Here is a 20915-nt window from a genome sequence, read left to right as displayed (position 1 = left end):
AACAAGCCAAAAGAGAGGCTCGAGTTTTTGGAAAAAGAACCATGAGTAAGTTACAATCATTTACTTCTAAGAAATTCAAGAAGTATTATGACCGTGTGACCACCTCTACAGGATATTCTGGAAGAGAGCAGGGTTCTTAACGTTCTAACCCAAGGTCTTTATCTCCATCTATGACCAGTGTGGGTAGTGTCGGTAATCCTAAACCAAAATGTAAACATTGTAACAAATTTCATCATGAGGAATGTCGGTCTAAAAGTGGAGCTTGTTTCGGATGTGGCTCCAAATCCTAGTAATCCTGTCTTGGAGGCAGACCACCCCGCTATCTCGGTAAAGTTAGTGGTAGTCGAGGTACTACCAAGGATACTACAGTTAGATCTGAGGCACGAACTCCTGTAATGACATATGCTATTTGTGCTAGAGAGGATGCCTCTGTAGCAGACGTCATTACTAGTACATTTTCTCTACTTGATACTGATATTACTGCTTTGATTGATCCTAGTTCCACACATTCATACATATGCACGAACTTAGTAACTGTTAAAAATTTACCTGTTGAATTCACTAAATTTGTGGTTAAAGTTTCAAACCCCCTAAGCCAGTATGTTATGGTGGATAAAGTTTGTAAGAACTATCTGTTGATGGTAAAAGGTTATTGCTTTCCGGCTAACTTAATGTTATTGTCATTTGATGAATTTGATGTAATCTTGGGAACCCGATATGATGCAGTGGTTAACTGTAAGAAGAAATATATTGTATTGAAATGTTAGAATGGTGAATCGCTTCATATTGAATCTGATAAACTAGATGGACTACCTAATGTGATTTCAGCAGTATCGGCACAGAAATATGTTAGAAAGAGGTATGATGCCTATCTTACGTATGTGATGGATAGTAAAGTATCTGAGTCAAAGAATCAGTCAGTGCCAGTAGTATGTGAATGTCCTGATGTATTCCCAGAAGAATTACCTAGTTTACCACCAGAAAGAGAGGTGGAATTCTCTATAGATCTTGTTTCGGGAACAACACCAATATCCATAACTCCTTACAGAATGGCTCCTACTGAATTAAAAGAGCTGAAAGTATAGATGCAAGATTTGATTGACAAAGGTTTTACTCAACCTAATTTCTCACCTTGGGGTGTGTCGGTTCTATTTGTAAAGAAAAAGGATGGATCATTGAGGCTGTACATTGATTATAAACAACTCAACAAAGTTACAATAAAGAACAAGTACCCATTGCCTCGTATTAATGATTTGTTTGACCAGTTAAAATGTGTTACTGTATTTTCAAAGATCGGTCTCCGTTCTGGTTACATTCAACTACGGGTAAAAAAATTAGATGTATAAAAGACAGCTTTTAGAACCAGGTATAGACACTATGAGTTCCTTGTGATGCCATTTGGCTTGAAAAATGCACTTGCAGTGTTTATGGATTTGATGAACAGAATTTTCAGCCCGTATTTAGACAAGTTTGTGGCGGTATCTATAGATGATATTTTGGTTTACTCCCGAGATGAAAATGAACATGCTGAGACTTGAGAATAGTGTTACAAACTCTACGAGAGAACAATTGTACGCCAAATTCAGTAAATGTGAATTTTGGCTATGTGAAGTTAGTTTCCTTGGGCATATAATATCTACTGAAGGTGTCAAAGTAGACCCAAATAAAATTTCAGCCATTGTTAATTGGAAGCCACCAAAGAATAAGTCTGAAGTTTGAAATTTTCTAGGACTAGTTGGTTATTATCTAAGATTTGTAATAAGTTTTTCAATAATAGCTTCACCGATAAATCGTTTGTTATAGAAAGATGTGAAATTTGAATGGACTAATAAATGCCAGCAGAGCTTTGACAAATTAAAGGCTTTATTGACAGTAGCACTTATGTTAGTCCAGCCTGAATCGGGTAAGGAATTTACAGTTTATAGTGATACATCATTGAATGGTTTAGGCTGTGTTTTGATGTAAGATGGTAAGGTAGTAGCCTATGCTTCATGACAGCTAAAGCCACATGAAAAAAACTACCCGACACATTCTTGAATTGGCAGCCATAATATTTGCATTGAAAATCTAGCGGCATTACTTGTTTGGTAAAAAATGTCACATATTCACCGATCATAAAAGTTTGAAATACCTGATGTCACAGAAAGATTTGAATTTGAGACAGTGTAGATGGCTTGAGTTATTGAAAGATTATGATCTTGTTATTGACTACCATCCGAGAAAAGCCAATGTAGTAGCAGATGCTTTGAGAAAAAATTCCCTGTATATTTTGCGAGCAATGAACACCCGATTATCGTTGTTTGAATATGGTTCAATGATATCTGAGTTAAAAGTTAGACTAATGTTTTTGTGACAGATCTCTGAAGCTCAAAAAAATGATAGTAAGTTGCAAGCCAAACGGGTACAAAGTGAATTGACTCCTGACTCAGAATTTCAGATCGGGGCTGATGGTTGTTTGTTATTCAGAGGCAGAGTATGTGTACCAAAAGATACAGAACTAGGACAGAAGATCTTAAATAAAGCTCACAATGGTAACATGCCTGTACATCCCGGTAATAATAAAATGTATAATGAACTGAAAAAGATGTACTAGTGGCCGAGAATGAAATGAGATATTTCTAACTTTGTATCTAAGTGTTTGATATGTCATCAAGTAAAAGTTGAACATCACTTGCCTTCTGGACTATTACAGCCAGTTACGATGCCGGAATGAAAATGGGAAAGAATTACCATGGACTTTGTAACGGGATTACCTCTGTCTCCAAAGAAGAAAAATGTCATTTGGGTAATCATTGATCTGTTGACAAAGCCTGCACACTTTATTCCAGTACGTATGGGCCATCCCTTGGATAGATTGGTTGAATTATATGTTTCTGAGATTGTCAGATTGCATGGACAGCCTGTCTCTATTATTTCAGATAGAGATCTTCGGTTTACATCTCGATTCTAGAGCAAATTGCAAGAGGCTCTAGAAACTCAGTTACATTTCAGCACTGCATTTCATCTCCAGACAGATGGTCAATCTAAACGGGTAATACAGATCTTGGAAGATATGCTTCAATTTTGTACACTTGAGTTTGAATTTAACTGGGAAAGGTTTTTGCCTTTGGTTGAATTTTCTTATAATAACAGTTATCAGTCTAGTTGATCGCGATTTTTGTGGCAGGTAAGTTTTAAATATTTATAAATAATCGTTCTTGAAACTAACTATTATCGCGATGCAGGCAAGTGTACCTATCGAACAGTAGTATATTTTTAGCAAGACCGGATTGTCAAACCCAAAGGAACTAAAAGTACTAATAATGACTGTCTTTTTTATTATCTAGCCTAAGAATAAGGGGGTTTTCTTTTAACTAACTAATTAGCTAATCTAAGAATTCATAGGGAATGGAATTGAGGGATTACTTTTGGAAAATGATTGAATTAAGAAAATACCTAAGGAAAAATCCACCTAGAATGTACTTGTTATTCTGGCTCCGAATCGAATGATTTATTCATTTAACTTGTTCTGCAGAGATCCCTAAGTTATGTTATTATCCCTATTCAAGACTAATAACGTCTAATCCCTAGATTGAATAATTGAGACTTTTCTCTAATTAACACCCTAGGGTTGCATTAACTCAATTTATGGATCCCCTTATTAGGTTTCACCCTAATCCGGCAAAATCTTGTCACCCTATGTCTAGGCGCACAAACAACTCCGGTTAATTATGAAAAATGTACTCTTAGACAGGGTCTATTCCTCTTCTGAATAAGAGCTTATCTTGAATCAGTATCCTGGGATATCAAAACAAGAATTAAGAACACATAATTAAGAACAAGTTAAATATTTATCATACAATTCAGAAAATAATAGCAAGATTTGTCTTAGGTTTCATTCCCTTTAGGTATTTAGGGGATTTAGTTCATAACTAAAAAGGAAATCATCTCAGAAGAATAACGAATACAAAATATAAAGAAAACCCAAAACTCCTGAGGGAAGTTGAGGGGAGATCTTCAGTCTTGATGATGAAACCGGCTTCTGAGATGGATCAATCGGCGTCCTTCGAGTAATTCCTTCCTTCCTCTCTGTGCCCTCCTTTCCTCTTCCTTTAGGGCGTATTTATAGGCTTTATAATGCTTAAAAACCCTCAAATTAACCTTTTTCGAATTAGACTCAACTTGGGCTTGGCAGGGACACGCCCATGTGAATCGTGCTTTGAATCTACCAAATTGACACGACCGTGTGGTCTACCCGTGTGAGGAAGTCCAGGCCATGTTGATTTCGTACTTTGGCTCATTTTTTCTATTTTTGGCCTGTTTCTCATTCCTTTCGCTCTCCTATGCTCTCCTAAGTATAAAACATGAAATTAAAGCATTAGGAGCATCGAATTCACCAATTCTAAGGGAAAATCATCCATAAAATGCGTTAAGCATGGGGTAAAAATATGTATATATTACGGTTTATCAAATACCCCCACACTTAAGCATTTGCTTGTCCTCAAGCAAAATCTTCAACTCATAATCAAAATAAATCTTTCTTAACTTATAATTTCTATCGAAAATATCTCAAAAAAATCCATAGGTAATCATACATTGAGAATTCAACTAAAAGAACATAAAGGTTTCAAACATTCCAAGTCAAGTGTTTAATCATGCAAACATAGGTGTCTCCCCTCATCTAAGTAATTACCTTTGATTCAGAATATCACAGAGTGTCACATCCTCACTAAAGATTCACTCAAATCACTCGAGGTGTTTAAGGACAATAATTGAAGCACTCAATAGTCAATAATGAAAAATTATTACCATAGGCTTGCATGAAAATCAAATCTCCACCACTATAAATTGAGATGATACATCAATCAAAAGGTCTTTAGAGGGTTGTAATGAGGCTTGGTTAGGGGTGTGGTCACAGGCTAAAAGCAAAAGTTAGAATCGAGATTGAATTAAAAAATCACTTAACTAGAAAAAGATTTAATATCACTTGCGTGCAACAGAGCTTCTTCTCAAAATATAGAATTAAATACTTAAGCTCAAAAACAAAAGGTTACTACTACTAATATGTATACATTTTTTTTAAGAACAAGTTAACTTACAAAATAGAATAAAACATAGTTAAGCAACTATTTCAATTCAAATCTCGACAAAAATGGGGATCAAATTAATTTAGAGGATTTCAACAATAATGGGTTAAGGGTTAATATTAAGGGTAACATATTAAATTGTTTGTTAGGCTTAAGGGGGTTTATTAGGGGTTAATCGTGGAGGTAGGCTTTTCATGGCATGAGTGGGTTAATCCTAAGTGCCTTAATCATTTTGACATGTCAAATCAAATGGTGTGGTCTTGACATGCATAATCAAACAAGTTCTAGAATAACAATTCAATACTGACGCACTTAAAGCAATAATGAAAGTAAGCATGAAAGAATTAATAGATGCTCAATAGGCTCAAAAATTTTAAAAAAAATTATGGCTTTTTGATGTTTAAAACTTGTGAATTCCAACTCAAAGTAATACCTAAACTTTGGGGAAACAACCTAAGATTTTAAATTCTTAAAAATAAACTTATCATGCTTGATTCTCTAATGTCTTAAAGTTTAAACAATCAATGCATAAATGCCAATGTTTTAATTCAAGATATATCAATCAAAATCATAAATCAATTAAAATTTATCCTAAATATGATATGAGAGCTTTTCAAGAGAACAAGGTAGTCATTCAGGGATTTTTCTGATAGGGACATGAAGTAAATACCCCCCACACTTAAGATGTACATTGCCCTCAATGTACAAAGATAGATATAAGAATATAGAAAGAAGATAGAGAGAGAAGTGAAACTTCCTGTTTCATGAATTCCTCGAACTGGAGTTTTGGAGAGTAATCGGTGCGAGAGTGGAGGAGGATACTCCGGCGGTGGTAGAGGTTCATTAGTCCATAAGTTTTGTGCCAAAATAATATTATATCTAGTGGTAGCTATGGTCGTGGTCGATCAGGACATGGTAGTCGTGGAGAACCGTTCCCGGTGGAGTTTTTAGTTCCTGTGCGATGATGAGCTTAGGAGCTCTATATAATTGTGATAAAATAAGGAACTTTTTAAGGGATATTAGGAAGAATAATTACTCATAAAGAAATAACCGAAATTGATGATTAAAAAAATTCTAAAGTCTAATAAAAATTAAAAAATAGTTTTAATAAAAATTAAAAACATAAAATAATAAATAAATATTTTTAAACATCTTCATCGTTGGATGGTTCGCGATGTGGGACTGGCGATGAGATATGGAGGTGTTGACAAATTTGCTGTAGAGTAGCATCAATGTTGTCAAATCATTGAAAACACTTTTGCTCGAATCGACTGAGGCACTCAAAGATGTCAGCATATGAAGTCGCCGCATGCACTAGACAAGAGGGTGGTGGTGGCTGAGACGGTGAGTCCTCGTGCTGTGGTGGGACACCATCAGGAATGTCCTCGTAGGCCTCATCCTCGGTAGATTAGGCGAGATGATATTGAGGAGGGTAGGTTCCTCGACTCTTTTTTATCATCCTCATACTAAGTATGCTTGAGATGCCTTGTGGAGACATCTAGCCAATGAGGGTTAAGGATGATTCTTGGGCTGTGGTGTTGAGAAGCCCGAAGTGTCGAGCCAACCGAGTAACATAGGGGCCAATGGAAATGAACCCCTTCCTATGCCGCTTCGTCTGGTGCTGAATCACGAGGGCGATGAAATAGGCAAGGTCGATGACGTGCCCGTACGACATACACCATAAAAAGTAGGCATCGTGAGTGTTGACAACTCTGGTGCTCTCTCGTCTTCCTGTAATCGTGTAAGCCAAAATGGCATGTAGGTACCTCAGAGATGGAGGGAGAGCTGATGCCTTGGAGTGGCTAGGATTGTAGGTGGCCCCACCTAGTACTAGTGCGTCCCAGCACCGTGAAGGAGAATGATGGATGTGATGACTGAGAGCATGTAAGTCATTCTCCTCCTTGAATTCCTCCGTATATAAACCCACCGCTGTACCGAATTCTGGGACGCTGAGCTGGTGGACTAATTCACCTAGGCGAAATTGGACCATGCCGGGATCCTCTTAGTTCATCATCAAGGTCTGAAGATGAAATGTGGAGCATAATTCCATCATAAGCTCGAGATATGTCGGCTTGATGATCCCAAACAAAAGCTCCCAAGGGTCGGTGATTAGGAGGGCTCGAATCGCTTCAGCCAACTGAACTTGTTCTACCGCAGCCCAGTTGATGCAGCGGCCCACAATTAAAGGTCAGGCTCGAAGTATTTGGAATAGTTCTTCTTGGGGCTTGATGGGGAACCTCAGGAGAGGGTGACGAACTTCCGCAGTAGGACCCGAGGAAGATGACGCACCCTTCCTTTTCTTTGAAACAGGGATAACAGCCTTTTTACCACATGAAAATGACATGGTACCTGCAAATAGAATCATCAAGTCATTTTGATGAGTGGTCAAAGTAAAACGAAGAAAAATTTTAAATAAAAATCATAATTTCATCCACAACTAACTAAAACAATAAGTTCAATGGCATAGTTTTGTGGCACTAGCACGGTGATATGAGTAAAAATGGCCAGGAATTTAATGGAAATATAAAGAGCATAAATTTAGCACATGGTATGAGTTGTAATGGTAAATAACAAAAAACAATTGAAAACTATGAATATTGATTTAGAATAGGTGAGTAAGGCATGAGAGTTTCATAAAAAATATGTCATGGGAATGAATGATAACAAATCTTAAAAGAAATGAAACTTGAATGATAGCATAGTGTGAGATACATGAAGATTATAGCATTAAAAATGCATGGAGTTAAAGGTAAAAGAGTGAACAAACACTAAAAAAATGGAAGAATAAGCGTCAGGAATAAAGTTGGAAGCGGCGCACGGGCATGGCGGGGAGGGCGTGTGGACTTGCAGCGGCTAGGGTTAACGTTTTTGGGTGAAGAAAACAATGAATACTACAGCTTATTTATAGATTTGGGGGCACACGGCCAGGTAACACGCCTGTGTTCCCCAATTTTAGCCCGTGTGATTCGCAAATTTTGAGTTTGGGCACGTCTGACATTTAGTACACGCCCGTGTTCCTTGGGCGTGTGGGTGCACACGGTTGTGTCGCACGGTCATGTCTGGCGTTGTTCGCTTCTCTCACGCCCATGTAGGTAGACCCACGCCCGTGTCACTCTAACAGGTTCGACCACGGGTGCTAGACACGAGCGTGTCGCACGCCCATGTTGTTTTAACAGGTTCACCCATGGTTCTTCCACACGGGCGTGTCGCACGCCCGTGTTGTTTTGGCAGGCTTGACCACAGCCATGTCGCAGGCCGTGGCGTTTTATCGTAGCCCATGTTTGGGAAAATTGTTGCCCTGTTTTCACACGGCCCTAAGCACACCCGTGTGCTTGGCGTGTCTCAGTGGAAAACCTGTATTCAAGAGCTCCGTTAGTAAGTTAGGTGTTGAAGACTAAATTTTAAAGAAGTTAATATAGTTAGTGCTTGGGTTGCCTCCCGAGAAGCGCTTATTTATAGTCTAAGCTCGACTTACCTCTCCATTGAATGGTCAAGGTGGTTCAAGGAGTTTATACTCCTCATTCATGCTATCATTCTCATCAAAATAAGGTTTCAGACGGGTGTTGGTTACCTTAAAAGTGCTGAACTTGGGATGACTTACCTTGACTGTACCGAATGGGAAAATGCTAAGTACCGTAAGAGGAATTTCTGTATTCGGTGTGGTAGTGACAATGTGAGGATCTGTGGCATCTAATAAGACTTTATCTCCAACCTTAAGTTGATGTGGGAAGGTGTTGAGCTCGTTCTGGCGTAGTTCTGGTTTATCGTGTGTTCTTGGTTTATGCACCCGCCATTCATCTAGCTCCTCAATTTGTAGCCTTCAATCTCCATGAATAGGTCCTCTGCTACTGCTTGAGAATGACTCATGTGCTTCCTTTAGACTCATTTCCTGCAAAGTAGGTTGTACCATATTGTCAGTTTTAGTAGAATGGGTTAAACGATCACCTTCAATTTCTGATGTATTGCCAGAATTGCGAGCTTGAAGGGTGATTGTTTCGTCTCCCACAAGGAGTGTGAGTTCACCTATGCCAACATCAATGATCGTTTTAGCAGTTGCTAAAAAGGGCCTTCCTAGAATTAAAGGAGTGTTGTTATCCTCTTCTATATCTAGAACAATGAAGTCCACGGGAAATATAAATTTATCGATTTTAACTAGCACATCTTTAATAATACCCCTAGGAAATCTTATAATTTTGTCTGCTAATTGAATGCTCATCCTAGTCTGTTTGGGTTTCTCGAGACCTAATTGTTTGAACATTTTGTAGGGCATGATGTTAATACTAGCCCCCAAATTAACTAATGCATTATTAACATCTAAACTACCAATTAAGCAAAGAATCGTAAAACTCCCTGGATCTTTTAGTTTGTTGGGTAGTTTATTTTGGAGAATAGTTGAGCAAACTGTGTTTAGGTCCACATACGACTCCTCGTCCAACTTCCGCTTATTTGCTAAGCTACTTTAAAAATTCATTGCGTTTGGCATCTGCGATAAAGCTTCAATAAATGGTAAGTTAATATGTAATTTTTTTAAGAGTTTAAGGAATTTACCAAATTGTTCATCTGAGCGGTCTTTCCTTGAAGCGTTGGTGTATGGCACACGAGGTTTATATTCGACATTCACTAATTTGTTTTTATTATGACCTATCTCACCTTGACCTCTGCTTACCACAGTTTCTTGCGTCGGTTCTGGCTTAGATCCTTCTTCATCTTGAACATTAATCACGTTGAGTTGTTCCCTTGGGTTGGGTTTAGTATTACTTGGCAAGCTACCTTGTGGTCGTTCGGAGATTAGTTTAGAAAGCTGGCCTATCTGAGTTTTGAGCCATTGGATTGACGCTTGTTGATTTTTAAGTACTGTTTCAGTGTTCTGAAAATGGGTTTCTGACACCGAGATGAACTTTGTGAGCATCTCTTCAAGGTTCGGTTTCTTTTCCTGTTAATAGGGTGGCTGTTGAAAACCCAGAGGATGTTGTGGTCTTTGATTTCCTTGACCGCCCCACGAGAAATTGGGATGGTTCCTCCAATATGCATCATAAGTGTTACTATATGGGTTATTTTGGGATCTAGAGTTATTATTACCCATATATTGAACTTGTTCCTCCTCAATGCTAGGGTTGAAGGGTTGATACTCTGTGCATGCTCCTCCTCCATTCGTCTCGCACCTCATTCTTGGATGTATCTGAGTAGAACCAAGTAAACCATCAATCTTTTTCTTTAGAAGGTCTACCAGGTTTGACAGCATAGTAACCGAATCGACATTATAAATGCCTGCTGTTTTAGTTGGCTTAGTCCTCATGAATTTCCACTGATAGTTATTCAGTGACATCTCTTCAATAAACTTATAAGCATTTTCAGGTGTTTATTATTGATGATTCCGCCAGCAGCTACATCAACCATTTGTCCAGTCGAAGGATTCAGGCCATTATGGAATGTTTGAACCCAAAGCCAAAGCGGTAACCTATGGTGAGGGCACCTTCTCAGTAAGTCCTTGTATCTCTCTCATGCATCGTAAAGAGTTTCTAAGTCCATCTACACAAACAAAGAGATATCATTACGTAATTTGGCCGTTTTAGCCGACAGAAAATATTTTAATAGAAATTTTTCGGTCATTTGTTCCCAAGTAGTGATTGACCCTCGTGGTAATGAGTTCAACCACTGTTTAGCTTTGTTCCTCAATGGAAAAGGGAATAACCGAAGACGACTGGCATCATCAGAAACACCATTAATTTTAAATGTATCGCATAGTTCCAAAAAGTTTGCTAAGTGAGCGTTGGGATCCTCATCCTGTAAACCATCAAACTGAACAAATTGCTGTATCATTTGAATAGTGTTAGGTTTTAGTTCAAAAGTGTTTCCAGCTACAGTAAGTCTAACTATGCTTGATTCAGTTCCTGTTAAAGAAGGTTTAGCATAATCATACGTAGTGAGTGGAGCAGGATTTTGATTAACCGCAATTACAGGAGCTAGCTGATTGTCTTGGTTTTCAGCCATCTCTTCGGTTGGGGGTTGAGTATCGTCCTCTTGCTCGTTCTCTGTGTATCTTAAGCTCCGCCTTATTTCTTTTTGGTTTTTGCGAACTGTGCGATTGATTTCTTCGTCAAAAAGTAGTGGTCCTGATAGGTTTCTTCTAGTCATAAACTATAAAAGCCTGCCAAGAAAAAGAAAAATTAAATAATAAATAAAAATAATAAAATTAAATTAAATTAAATTGCAAGAAAAATAAATGGCTAAAGTAATAAAAATTAAGCGTTCCTAATATCTTAGTTCCCCAGCAACGACGCCAAAAACTTGATCCCGCGATTGTGTGATAAGTAAGTTTTAAATAGTTATAATTAATCGTTCTTGAAATTAACTATTATCGCGATGCAGGCAAGTGTACCTATAGAACAGTAGTATAGTTTTAGCAAGACCAGATTGTCGAACCCAAAGAAACTAAAAGTACTAGTAATGATTGTCTTTTTATTATCTAGCCTAAGAATAAGGGGGTTTTGTTTTAACTAACTAATTAACTAATCTAAGAATTCACAGAGAATGGAATTGGGGAATTACTTTTGGAAAATGATTGAATTAAGACAATACCTAAGGAAAAATCCACCTAGACTGTACTTGTTATTCTGGCTCCAAATCGGACGATTTATTCATTTAACTTGTTTCATAGAGATCCCTAAGTTATGTTATTATCCCTATTCAATACTAATGACGTCTAATCCCTAGATTTAATAATTGAGACTTTTCTCTAATTAACACCCTAGGGTTGCATTAACTTGATCTATGGATCCCCTTATTAGGTTTCACCCTAATCCGACAAAATCTTGTCACCCTATGTCTAGGCATGCAAACAACTCCGGTTAATTATGACAAATGTACTCTTAGAGAGGGTCTATTCCTCCTCTAAATAAGAGCTTATCTCGAATCAGTATCCTGGGATATCAAAACAATAATTAAGAACACATAATTAAGAACAAGTTAAATATTTATCATACAATTCAGAAAATAATAACAAGATTCATCTTAGGTTTCATTCCCCTTAGGTATTTAGGGGATTTAGTTCATAACTAAAAAGGAAAACATCTCAGAAGAATAACTAATACAAATATAAAGAAAACCCAAAATTCCTGAGGGAAGTTGAGGGGAGATCTTCAGTCTTGATGATGAAACTGGCTTCTGAGATGGATCAATCGGCTTCCTTCGAGTAATTCCTTCCTTCCTCTCCGTGCCCTCCTTTCCTCTTCCTTTAGGGCGTATTTATAGTCTTTAGAATGCCTAAAAACTCTCAAAATTAGCCTTTTTCGAATTGGACTCAACTTGGGCTCGGAAGGGACACGCCCGTGTGAATCGCGCTTTGAATCTGCCAAATTGACACGGCCGTGTGGTCTGCCCGTGTGAGGAAGTCTAGGCCGTGTTGATTTCGTATTTTGGCTCATTTTCTTCGTTTTTAGCCCGTTTCTTGTTCCTTTCACTCTCCTATGCTCTCCTAAGTATAAAAATGAAATTAAAGTATTAAGAGCATCGAATTCACCAATTCTAAGGGAAAATCATCCATAAAATGCGTTAAGCATGGGGTGAAAATATGTATATATTACAGTTTATCACTAGTATTAAAATGGCATCGTATGAAGCTTTATATGGTTGCAAATGTAGAACTCCATTGTATTGGACAGAACTCAGTGAGAAAATTTTACAAGGAGTTGACTTGGTCTGAGAGACCAAGGAAAAAGTGAAGGTTATTCGAGACAACTTGAAAGTAGCCTCTGATCGTCAAAAGTCCTATGCTGATTTGAAACTAAAAGAAATAGAATATCAAGTCAGTGACAAAGTATTCTTGAAAATGTCACCTTGGAAGAAAGTTTTCTGGTTTGGACGTAAAGGAAAACTAAGTCCACGGTTTATTGGACATTATGAGATTACATAAAGGATTGGGCCGGTTGAATATCGATTAGCTTTACCACCATAGTTTGATCAGATTCATAATGTTTTTCATGTGTCTAACTATGGCGGTATCGATCCAACCCTTCACATGTTATCTCTCTGACTGAGGTAGAGATTCAGGTTGATATGACATATGGTGAAGAACCAATCAAAATCTTAGCTCGGGAAACAAAAGAGTTAAGAAATAAAAAGGTAGCTTTAGTAAAAGTTCTTTGGCAACGATACAGTATAGAAGAGGCTACCTGGGAGCTGGAGGATATTATGAGGAAGCAATACCCGAATCTTTTTACTGGTAAGATTTTTGAAAACGAAAATCCCTAAAAGGGGAGAGTTATAACAGCCCATTTTTTAGTGAAATCGGAACAGTGGTTCCAGGACCACAAATTCGACCCAAAAATAAGGTTTATTTTTATTTTACTATTTGGTCCGTAATATGGTAGATATGTCGTGTGAAAATTTTGATACGAAAATTTTATCGATTTAGTGCTTAATTATGAGGACTAAATCGCATAAAATGTGAAAGTTAAATTCTAGTAGCTATAAGGATCAAATAGCTATGGAATTCAAAACTTAAGGTCTTCATATGGTAATTAGACCATTAAGAAAAGTATGTAGATTTTCTTGGTGACTCATCCATGGAATTATAGAAAAAGGGCAAGGACTAAATTGGAATTTGAAATAATTAAATTAATTAAAAGATGATAAAAGAAAATATCATCTTATTATTCTCATCTTCAACCTAAAATTTTATAGAAACCCTAGGAAAGAGAGGGGAAACTTTCAAGGCTTAATTGGGTAAGTTCTCATGTCCTGTTTTTAGTAATTTTGGTATTTTTGAAACCATGATAGCTTAATCTCTCTATTTGAGGGATTAATTTGAAAGGTTATCAAGGTATGAAAATGGGTCATAAATGTATTATGCTGGGAATTAGAAATTTATGGTAGAAAATGAAATATTATTGATAGATAAACAACTTTTACAAAGTGATTTTTTGATGAAAATATGATTTAGGGACTAAAATGAAAAGCTATAAAATTTGATGAAAATTCTAAAATTTTATGGATACATGTGCTGGAAAATTTGTAATGGGGCTTTGGTTAGGCTTGGAATAGGGAGTAATTTGCACAAGTTTCATTTCCGGGCCTAGGGACAAAATCAAAATTTATAGAAAAGTTAGGGGACAAAATGGTAATATGAAATGTATGAAATTGATTGTTAAATTCATTTATATAGATCCGGACAACACTAATTCGAGGTTAGATCGAGCAAAAAAAATATTTCAGATTAGTAGACTTTTACGCGAACAAGTGTCGAGGTAAGTTTGTGTAACTTAATCCAACATGTAAATATGTTTAATTGAATATTGTGTTGTATGGAATGTGATTTACATTTATGTATATTACTTAAATGTTATAATAAGAAACTTAATACATGCTTGAAATGGTGATAAAGGGTTAAGTCCTAATTGAATGTTGAATTTCGATGATTGTATACGCTTTCTCGGAACAATTAAGGTCCTGCATTTGTTGCAGACGGGATTTAGCTCGAACGAGTAATCCCAATGATCTTGTTATAGAAAGGATTTAGCCCAGACAGGTAACGCTGATATAATATCTTTTGAGTATACATTATGATTAGGGTTTAGCCTGGACTAGTAATCCTAATCGAGCTCCTCTGAGCATACGTTATAAAAAGGATTTAGCTTGGACTGGTAATCCTGTTATAAAATATGTGGCTCAAGAGAGTGTTTCTTGGTTAAGTTCCCTAATGGGTACAAAATGGTAATTTTTCCTAGGACGTAAATAAGTCCATTTAAATATGAAATGTATGAAATTGATTGTTAAATTCATTTATATAGATCCGGACAACACTAATTCGAGGTTAGATCGAGGAAAAAAAATGTTTCAGATTAGTAGACTTTTACGCGAACAAGTGTCAAGGTAAGTTCTTGTAACTTAATCCAACATGTAAATATGTTTAATTGAATATTGTGTTGTTTGGAATGTGATTTACATTTATGTATATTACTTAAATGTTATAATGAGAAACTTAATACATGCTTGAATTGGTGATAAAGGGTTAAGTCCCGATTGAATGTTGAATTTCGATGATTGTATACGCTTTCTCGGAACAATTAAGGTCCTGCATTTGTTGCAAACGGGATTTAGCTCGAACGAGTAATCCCAATGATCTTGTTATAGAAAGGATTTAGTCCAGGCAGGTAATGCTGATATAATATCTTTTGATTATACGTTATGATTAGGGTTTAACCTGGACTAGTAATCCTAATCGAGCTCCTCTGAGCATACGTTATAAAAAGGATTTAGCCTGGACTGGTAATCCTGTTATAAAATATGTGGCTCAAGAGAGTGTTTCTTGGTTAAGTTCCCTAATGGGTACAAAATGGTAATTTTTCCTAGGACGTAAATAAGTCCATTTAAATATGAAATGTATGAAATTGATTGTTAAATTCATTTATATAGATCCGGACAACACTAATTCGAGGTTAGATCGAGGAAAAAAAATGTTTCAGATTAGTAGACTTTTACGCGAACAAGTGTCAAGGTAAGTTCGTGTAACTTAATCCAACATGTAAATATTTTTAATTGAATATTGTGTTGTTTGGAATGTGATTTACATTTATGTATATTACTTAAATGTTATAATGAGAAACTTAATACATGCTTGAATTGGTGATAAAGGGTTAAGTCCCGATTGAATGTTGAATTTCGATGATTGTATACGCTTTCTCGGAACAATTAAGGTCCTGCATTTGTTGCAAACGGGATTTAGCTCGAACGAGTAATCCCAATGATCTTGTTATAGAAAGGATTTAGTCCAGGCAGGTAATGCTGATATAATATCTTTTGATTATACGTTATGATTAGGGTTTAGCCTGGACTAGTAATCCTAATCGAGCTCCTTTGAGCATACGTTATAAAAAGGATTTAGCCTGGACTGGTAATCCTATTATAAAATATGTGGCTTAAAAGAGTGTTTCTTGGTTAAGTTCCCTAATGGGTACCCTTGAATAAGAAATTGATGGATTATCAAATCATAAACTTCGAGTGTACCACTTGTGCATCTATCGGGATTCAATGGTTCAATGGACATAAAAATCTTGACATGGCATGAAAATCTTGATATGATATGATAATGACTTGAAAGAATATTGCTTGATGAGCTCATCTATTCTTACTTGATGTGTATGGAAACTTTGTGACTAACGTGTTTGATTGAATGTGTGTGATTAGGCAATTTAGCCAAATGGATGAAAACATAACATTGTATGCCTAGATTTTAATAAACAAGATTGGTAAGTTTGGTTTCCGTTATACGAACTTACTAAGCATGTAATGCTTACGCTGTTTTATTTTTCCATGTTTTATAGTTCTCGGAAGCTCGTGAAGGTTGGAAGATCATTGGAGCATCATCATACTATCAACTAGCATTTTGGGTATACTTAGTAAAATCATGTTGGCATAATGGCATGTATAGAACAACTTAGGCAATAGTGGATTGAAATGTTATTTTGTAACCTAGCCATTGAAATGGCTAGTAATGGTTCACTTTGGTATGACTAAGTAAATTATTATGTTATACATATACACATGTGTTATGTTATGAATATGTTATCAATGGTTGTTATTGCCTAAGTTAATCCAAGGTAAGTTTACAAACACATATGCATGTGGTGGTATGCTATGATGAATGATAGAATTTTCCATTTTGAATGTTTGGATTGGTTGGTATTGGATGTGTGTTTCATGTGTAGGTCTTGGGTGAAAATTTGGGTGAGAAATAGAGTTAGAAATGGTTTCATTTTGTTCACACGGATAGAGACACGGGAGTGTGTCTAGACCGTATGTGACACACGGCCTGGTAACATGGGCATGTGGTTAGGTTGTGTGTCCCTTGCACCTTAATTTTGAGAAACAGAATGCTCAAAATTGGGCACACAGGCATGTGCCACACGACTTAAAACACAGGCGTGTGTCTTGGCCGTGTGAAAGCTGCACCTATTTTCGTATTGAATTAATTAACCACACGGCCTAGCGCACTGGCATGTGGCATGGCCATGTGTGCAAGTCAGAGAGTTACACGGGGTCGAACATGGCCTCCAACACGGGCATATCCTAGGGCCACACGGGGCTGCCCCTTGGACCACATGGACGTGTGAGCCCTGCACCTTGGAAAAATTTTGTAATTTTGCTAAAAATTCTTAAAGGTCCCGATTAAGTTCCGACTCGATTCTAATGCTCGTATTGGGCCTCGAGGGCCCAATCAAGGGACGTTATGGATGATCTCTGTAAATGAATAGTAATTTACGTAGATTAATTGAAAAATATTTTGAATGTTTTGGTAATGCCCTGAAACCTTGTTCCAGCGACGGCTACGGGTTAGGAGTGTTACAATGGAGCCAAAGGAGTCTCAACAAGAACTAATGTATAGAGTTTACGTATGTTCTAAGCAACTTTTAGTGTTGCAATACTGAAGTAGCAAAATAGAAAAGTCAGCGTTGATATTAGGTGAGGTTAGATAATAACCTGATCGCAATTAAGGGGTTCAAATACCTATCAAACATGCCCAAAGGATGGCACTCCTCCAAGAACTATTGAACATCTCTCTCATACAAGGTTAAATTATTTGCATATTTACACCATCTTAACATACATATTTCGTTACATCACTCAGAACTCAAAAAAGCCCAACCAAAGTCAGCAACCTTACAATACCCCATCTCCCTCTCCAAAAAAAGTGAATTAGCAACATAAAAATGTAAAATATTCACACCGTCGTATCAAAAACCACCTGTAGATAATACTAGACAAGGTCGGCACTGCTAATATTCAATTAAATGAAACCTAGATCATTAGATGTGAAATAAATCAACTACCATTATTCAAGAGAAGGATAATTTGATATATCACAAGCAATTCACAAAAAGAATTTTTGCATACGTGATATATTCTAAGAAGGTGGACAATGGCTCCGTAGCTTGGCATAACATATACTTATACTCATCAACAAATTTTAAAGTATATTTCTCCATAATTATAGTCGTATACAATGGTGAAGGTTCTGCAAAGTATATAATCAAATTATAATGAGATCCCATAATTCATAATATTAATCAAATATAACTTGAATTAATAACATGAAGTTGTAGTTAATATCAATTTCAGCTCAATTCACACAAAAATAAAAGAATTACCTTACCAGATTTGAATTGAAAAAGCAATTAAATTGAAGATCATGAAAGATACGTACCGTTTTGGAGATAAGGGTCGTACTCAATGGCAGAGAGATGCATCTTGATATCATCAAGGGTTTCGCAAACCATAATAAAAAAAATTCAAACATTGGGATTGTCAGAGGAAACCAAGTCCTTCATACCCGATTGCTGCCTAGATATCATTTTTTCCAGCAAGGACTTAGTTATGCCAAAAATCGGAAGATGTTTGATGCAAAAAGTGAAGAAAACAAAACAAAAGAGAAGAGTGAGAAATAGATTGGAGATACGCAACGAGTGAATTTGGTTGATTTGGGGGAATCTGTGTGGGAAGAATGTGATGGTGAGAAAAGATGGGGAATACTCGGGAATGAAAGAGATTAATTGACTCCTTTTTACCATTTCATAAATTTTATTGAATTAAAAATCTATTCTCATCTCATTTGGACATCTTAATTGACACTTAAAATCTATTTGCACTGCCCCATAGGATTATCGTTAGGGAAATAACGGAGCTGAACGGTAGAGTGACCACTTCGTAACAAAATAATAACATAAGTGACTAAAACATAACATTTCAAACATAAGTGACTAAAATGTAATTTGAGACAAACAAAAGTGACTATTTTTATAGTTTACCCTATTTATTTTTACAAAAATGGAAACATAAATAATTAAAAATACTATAATGCATTTAATCACACATCTTATCTAAATAAATTGTATGCAAAAAAAAAAGTATTATTAGTTAACCAAATTCACAGCAAATAAAAAGAACCATTAATTATTTTCTTATTTTTTTTCCAATTTCTATATTTATATTACATCACATATATATCCTCATTTTACCCAAAAAGGCCCATTTCCAAAATTATTTGCGGAAATGGGCTAATTTTCTGATTATTTACCAGAAAAGGCTAAATTCCGCGAAAACATATCCACGTCAGCGCGTTCTCAGGTGATGTGTCAGCAAAACGCGTCCCTAAGGCAGTGTTTTGTCCACATCAGCACAAAGCGCTTCCTTGAAGGAGAGTTTTGCTGACGTGGACAAAACGCTCCCCTAGGGATGCATTTTGCCCCCTTTTTTAATGTTAGGGTTTTTTCCTTGGTTTAGGATTTTAGGGTTAAGGTTTAGGATTTATGGTTTTAAGGGTTTATAATTTTAGGGTTTTTTAAGAAAAAAATAATTAAATTAGGGTTTAGGGTTTAAACTTAATTAATTAAATTAACTATTAATTAAAAAATCAATTAAATTAAGGTTTAGGATTTTAGGGTTAATTAATTAAATTATGTTTTATTTTTTTAAAATAATTTTATGTTTAGGGCTTTGGAAAAAATATATTAGCAATATAAAAACTTTTTGTTTTTTTTCTATAGTAGTATCTGAAAAAAAAATTTGAGAAAATGTTTCTAAACAAATAGTGTCCAAAACGCTTTAAACATGATACACTGTCAGCAAAATTGCTGAAAAAAGCTCCCACGTGGATGCTATTTTTCTACAGTAGTATCTGAAAAAATAATTTTGTGAGGACGTTTCTGAACAAATAGTGTCCAAAACGCTTCAAGCAGGATACATTGTCAGCAAAATTACTGAAAAAAGCTTCCATGTGGACGCTCCTTTTCTGCAGTAGTTCCTATTTAGCCTTAGACTATAAATTAGCAAAATTTCATTCTCAGGTTACATAAGTTACAGTAAGAGAAATTGAGGCTAAAGTAGAATAGAAACTGAAAATGAGTGAACGTATTAATGTTGTTATTTACTATGATGGTGAGGTCTATGACACCGAGAACGGCATTGTTTTTTTATCGGAGAACATAACACGACTAGTTTTTAACAGAACATAGATTTGACAGAACTTCGTAAAAGAATTAGGCGGAAAATTTTCGGAACGACACCAATGAAAGTTTTGTCTATTAAGTACCGATTTTGTGCTTCAGTTGATCTCGTGAGATATGACTTATTCGACATCAAAGGTCCTCGTAGCTTGGAGGCAATGGTGCAGACTCATCTTACTAGTGGACCAACCTATCTTGAGTTATATGTACAATTTTCACCATCAAATGATGTATTTGCGACTTCAACATCTACTGCTGTTCGATAGGAATACACGACCCCTGCCTGACACTCCGTTAGTGGGTGACAAAACACGAAAGCGCCTGTGTTTGGTAGAAGTATGGAATACACAACCTCTGCACGACACTCCACTAGTGGATTGGACAGGCACCTCGATGGGTCGATGTTTGATACTAGAAATACATATTGGGGAATGACATCAACTTCTAGTGGTTGGCAATCCACATCTAATTGAGGACATTATGAAACGTCCACAAGAAGGGGTGATGTACTCCCTACGACGTCCACCTGTGAGGGGACCTCATTCGTTGCAAATGATAGTGGGTCGAATGATGAGTCTAACGTGGATCCACCTCAAGAGCTCGACCCCGATAGTGCAGAAGTTGCATTATTTTCTAAACTAGAGTCTGTTCCAACCATACCTGAAGATATTGAAGGGGGTTCAGATGAAGAAGAACAAGATCCGTAATTCAGGGTGTACTCACCTCCAGCCCATATGCATAATGTCAATCTATCTCAAGATGATGCGTTAGAGTTTCCAGATCTACCACACAGAAGATGTGACCGTACAAGTTCGTCATTGGATTTGGGTGATTTGGAATATGGTAAAGA

General features: G+C 36.5%; 1 non-coding gene and 1 pseudogene across 1 annotated transcript; one reads left to right on the top strand and one right to left on the bottom strand.

Annotated features, from left to right (window-relative positions):
- LOC107947813 (V-type proton ATPase subunit d2-like) overlaps positions 1-18340 on the bottom strand; it is a 28438-nt pseudogene extending 10098 nt beyond the window's left edge.
- LOC121228627 (small nucleolar RNA R71) lies at positions 10522-10628 on the top strand. The gene has a single exon (XR_005926203.1). It is a non-coding gene; the product is annotated as a small nucleolar RNA R71 (small nucleolar RNA).
- Positions 18341-20915: the final 2575 nt, after the last annotated feature.

Source organism: Gossypium hirsutum, chromosome A04, assembly GCF_007990345.1.
Source record: "Gossypium hirsutum isolate 1008001.06 chromosome A04, Gossypium_hirsutum_v2.1, whole genome shotgun sequence".
In the NCBI taxonomy this organism is placed as follows: Eukaryota; Viridiplantae; Streptophyta; class Magnoliopsida; order Malvales; family Malvaceae; genus Gossypium; species Gossypium hirsutum.
The sequence above is the reverse complement of the archived record's forward strand: the minus strand, read 5'-3'. Positions and strand labels throughout refer to the sequence as shown.